Raw genomic sequence first — 5,285 nt, 5'->3', positions numbered from 1 at the left:
ACGGTACCACTAGAATCGGTATGAAGGCTTCAACTTGAATAATTCTTGGTTTGTAGTTTTGGATTGTAATACCAAAAGATGTTACGTTTTTTATTTGAGAAAGTCTAGATAAGCAACTTCAACTTATGTTGTTTTGTTTTCATGTTGATTAATCACTCAATCACCAAAGTTTTTGCTAGAACCCATGCTGTTGATGGGGTTTCATGGGGCATGGCTGGGGAAACGATAAGTAGTTCTACTTATGCAGTATGCAACTCATATTGGCAGCAACATCAGGCATATGCCAAAGTTTTAGTTGGCATCCATGAGTGTTATGGTTTCTTTTAATCAATATTGAACTCCACTCTTTCCTCTCTGTGCACCAGTCTCCACTCTCAAATCTGAGCTTTACTCTAAAATCTCATTTGTTGTAGATGATCCAAAACCCTTTCCTTTTGATATTGATGTATCAATTGCGGTTGACGGTGATTGTAGTAATGGATTTGTTCTACTTGAACGACTTCTTTGTTTAGTTATTTTGGTGTTCGTAACCCAAAATAGATAAAAACCAAACCCCCTCTTTCCATACTCTCTTTTCAATTGTACAAAACACCCCCAACTCTGCAAAAAAAAAAAAAATTTTCAAACCCTCTCTCTTATTCTTCTTCCAAAATTAAACTAAGATCATCCCTTCAAGCCCTCCACACACAAAAAAAAAAGATCCAATAGAGAGTAAAGCCATTGTTAAAATGGTGCCTTAATTAGATTCAACCAGGTTTTTTCTCTTTGTTTTTTGTTTATCTTTTTTTTTTCACTACCTCCTGTTTGGTTTTATTGTTTGTATTGGTAGTGTTGTTTCTTTGAAGGTGTTTGTGATTTCTTTCTCTTCCTTTATTCGGTTATTTTCCTTATTTGTATTGGAGCCAATATGTGCTCTCAAGTCTCAACTTCATTTTCTTTCTTTATATGTGTAAACCTAGAAAAGAGAGAATAATGTGACTGGATCATTTATTTAAATCGAGTTATTTTTTTTTTCGATACTAAGTTGCATTTGAGCCTCTATGTGATCATGTTAAACTAATGTTACATCGCCCTAATTATCTGTGTAAACCAAAAAATCGGCAAATTAGCTACATGTTTTAGGTGCTCTTGCTTAAATACACGAGTTCATTCTTTCAGATTGAAAGGTCTTCACCAGACTTGCACAAAGGAAATGGATGCATTTGTTACTGTTTGTAACAAGGAGTATCTTCCCATGGGAGGAAGTGTGAAAATGGTTGAAGAAACATTGAAGCTAGCATATGGAGAGAATTCTGATTTTATCAAAGACAAACGAATTGCAGCCGTGCAAGCTCTTTCTGGGACTGGTGCTTGCCGACTTTTTGCAGATTTTCAGAAGCGTTTCCGGCCTGAGTCACAAATTTATATACCTGTGCCAACCTAGTCAAAGTGAGTGCCTGAAAAACTTGATGTTCTTTTGACATACTTGGCTTATACAATTATATTGCATATACGTTGTTAAAGGTTTGTAAATATCAAAAGATGTTTATCATAGCAATTTAGCTGTAAGTAAACATTTTTCAAGAATAATCATGTGCAAACCTAGGGAGAGGCGCACTCCTTGCCAAATGTGATTGAAGACCTTAATATTGCACCTAATATTCTTTGGCATATTTGTGACCTATTCAAGATTCTAAATGATGCATTGTCTTAGTCATCATAACATTTGGAGAGATGCTAATGTGCCTTAGAGGGTCTTCCATTACTACCATCCTGAGACAAAAGGGCTAGATTTTGCTACATTGATGGATGATGTTAATGTACATAAAACATATATAATAACCACCTACTTTACATTCTATTGAAAATTCCCCCATTTGATAATTTCTCCTTTGATTTGTTCTCCTATATTTTCTGTAAAAAGAATTCTCTGAATGGCTCTTTCTTTTTGCTTCACGCATGTGCTCACAATCCAACTGGAGTGGATCCTACAGAGGAGCAATGGAGAGAGATTTCATATCAGTTTAAGGTAGGGCATGCCAGCAGAACATGACTCATACTCATTTTTATGTCTTTTTTATTAAGAGTGAGAGGAAACAGTGGTTTATACACATATACTATATGCTGTTAATTTCAGGTGAAAGGCCATTTCCCCTTCTTTGACATGGCATATCAAGGTTTTGCAAGTGGCGATCTTGAGAGGGATGCAAAATCCATCAGGATTTTTCTCGAGGATGGCCATTTGATCGGATGTGCCCAATCTTATGCGAAGAACATGGGACTTTATGGCCAAAGAGTCGGATGTCTCAGGTATATCTGCAATAATATATCGAGTCTTGAGCTCATCTGCTAAATTATACGTTTCTCATTGCTGTTAAATCGTGTTGACTTCTTTATGAGGTCTTCACATTGTTTATGAGAATGACTATGGTCCAACGTGTTCTTCTGTGAGTTTTTTCTTGGGACATATGGATTCCTCATTGGTAAGTGCGTAGTGCAGTACCTGTTCATTTCTTTGATTTGCCTTGGTATATTTCTTTGCTTTTGTGGTCGTCACATCTAAATAAATTATATAATATCCTTCAATTCATTGTTCTCCATTTACTACTATTAGTTTTACTGGACAACCAGGGAGCCGAGACTGCACCTAACCCGGGTCCAACTTAAAAGAAGCTTGAGAGCACAACACACGAGATGACTATTGGGTCGTAATTGATGGAAAGGTAATTTCCCGTGAGTAGTAACTAACAAATCTTTATTTTCTTTATTAGTCTTTAACTCTTTATGTAGATTGCCATTGTTTTGATTGTTTTTTTACTATTGCAATAACCCTACCAACATTATTGAAGTTTCAAGTCTCTCTCACACACAAAAAAAAAGATGCAATATTTTGTGTCATGAAACACTACTGTGCACCCCTTATGTTTCTGAATTAAACAATTTTAAATTAATACATAAATCTTCATCTCCTATTCATGCCCTCTGTCATTCAACCCAAGTCTTCTCTAGATTTCTCAAAGTCAAATTTTTATCTCTTATTTCCCCTATTTTTTTTTTTACTTACTAAATGAAACTTCTTTTCTAGCTTTTGAGTTGTATTTCGGCTTAGGAATCCAAGTAATAATATAACTTGGAAACCATTTCTAATTTGAACAGCTCCCTATATAAATAATTAAGTCTCTGGTATGTGGTGGTGCATAAAGATGTTGGCTTACATCTTTGTTCTCTATAAATATCACTCCCGACATAATATAATTCTATAAATCAAAAGTATGTACCGTTCAATTATCTCAAGTCATTTTTGCATTCATGATTCCTACTTTCTTTGAAAATGTTTGCTGCTACAGTTATGATCCATTTAGCATCAAAGGGCATCGCTATGCTTTAGCATGTAATCATGTAGAAAATAGATGTACAACCATCGGAGACATAGGTTTTGCTCATGGAAGAAAGAAAAAGAAATTCATAATTGCCAATAATCTACGAAAAAAATTAAAATTTAAGTAGTAGTCTTAGTAGTTAATATTTAGTCCATGACCCTCTCATAAATCTTCTTGAACAGTACACCTAGAATAGCTCCCTCTGTCAAGCAAAACTGACAAGCAAAACTAGAAGGCTAAGTAACTCAACTGTTCATTCAATTCAGGACTACTTAGCACATACTAAGATACAATAAACATGGATGCTGTGTAGGGTAATGCCTATGACTACTTAGTACTGTGCCACTCTTAGTACTTAGTAGGAAGTAGGAATAGTTTTGTGACTTCAGTTATTATTTGTTTATTCCTCTTCTATTGTTGTTTGCCCCTATCTTGATTACTAATTCAGTACTACAGGCATGTATCTTTTTATATAATATACAGGCATGTATCTTTTTATATAATATGTACCTTTATGTTGATAATGACACGTTGAGTCTCTGACGCTTTGCCTGGACAAGAGAGACACCTGAATCCACATTTTTTCCTTTTTTAATAATCTCTTTTTCATACACATTTATCATGAACTTCAGTTTAATATCGATTTAATATTAACACTCAAGTAGCAGGTCCAACAAGGTTGATGCTATCAATCACAAAATCTATGGGTTGATTTTCATACACTTTGTTATTTCTTTCTCTCTGCATACGTAGTAATATAGAATTGATTTTAAGAGTGATTATCAGTTGTATTATAGTGCACAATTTCACATTGGTTTACAGTAAAAACATGCGTTTAGTATACAATTTTGGTACAATGCATTGTCATGAGTTTAGTATGAATTCATATTCTCATATAGCTAATTGGTATGAATGATAGATTAGTCCACTTGGTGTTAAGTGAGTTGTAATTGTAAGAACACAAGACTCATTACTATTCTTTTTAAATGCAGATCTCACTCATGTATGGTGTGCTGGAGCTGAACTTAACTCAATCGAAGGAGAAGGTAAGGTTTAGACTTTCAGTAGTTAGATTATATGATGGGTTTTCTGGCTAGCGACATCCTCACCATTTTTTTGAGACCCTAACAACTTCGCTCCTTTCAATTCACCGATGGATGAACTAAGAAAGCTAGCCTTTAGCGCAAAGATTCTTCTAGCTGGAATTTTATGCAAACAAATGGGTGGATTGGAAATCAGGTTATTGTGCATTGTTTGTGAGCTTTCTAAAGCTACTAACAGTTGAGATGATAGCTCTCTTATCATGATTAAATCACAAATCAGAGATGAGATGTTTTACTAACCCTCATGAACTGTGGTTTTGTTGATATAGGTTTTAAACCTGCCAAGGACGTCCGACGTAACATCAACTCATCAAGTAAGAGTAAGCAAATAAACAATTGTTCATCGTAGAAATGAACGCGCAATGAAGGTAATTTTATTGGTACTTTCTCAAGAAATTGCATAAATGAATTTAAGCAGTCAATCCTAAGACCATTAACACGTCAGCACCCTTTTTTATCTTAAATCGACACCTTAACTTTTACAATGATTCGCTGAAAAAAAAACAAACTCACGCCCAGTTTTGGAAACTGCTCACAGAGCAATCCAAATAAAAGAAAAAAGAGAAATAAACCTTTTCGTCAAAACTCAAAACCCCACCCAAAAAAATAACTTTCTTCAAAACGAATTAAAGAATCAATCGATTTCTCTTTAGGTTTCCCTATTTCCACAAACACACTTGAATTAAAACTCCGTGCCTCCTCAAGAAGCAAGAAAACGCCTTCGCATCTAATGGTCTTTTCTTCTCACCAAACCTTATAACCAAAAAGAATAACAAAAAAAAAAACAAAAGACTCTTCGTCAAAAACCTCAGTCTAATCAATC

At 34.7% G+C, this 5,285-nt stretch overlaps 1 pseudogene across 1 annotated transcript; it reads left to right on the top strand.

The window, feature by feature from the left end:
- Window positions 1-1,017: 1,017 nt before the first annotated feature.
- On the top strand, window positions 1,018-2,585 carry LOC147491879 (aspartate aminotransferase, mitochondrial-like; annotated as a pseudogene). The gene is made up of 4 exons (XR_015199202.1): window positions 1,018-1,428; window positions 1,694-1,799; window positions 1,904-2,008; window positions 2,117-2,585. The product of XR_015199202.1 is annotated as an aspartate aminotransferase, mitochondrial-like (transcript).
- The last annotated feature ends 2,700 nt before the right edge of the window (window positions 2,586-5,285 follow it).

Source organism: Coptis chinensis, chromosome 6, assembly GCF_015680905.1.
Source record: "Coptis chinensis isolate HL-2020 chromosome 6, ASM1568090v1, whole genome shotgun sequence".
Lineage (NCBI taxonomy): Eukaryota > Viridiplantae > Streptophyta > Magnoliopsida > Ranunculales > Ranunculaceae > Coptis > Coptis chinensis.
Note: the sequence above shows the minus strand (reverse complement) of the source record. Positions and strands in the feature narration are given on the sequence as shown.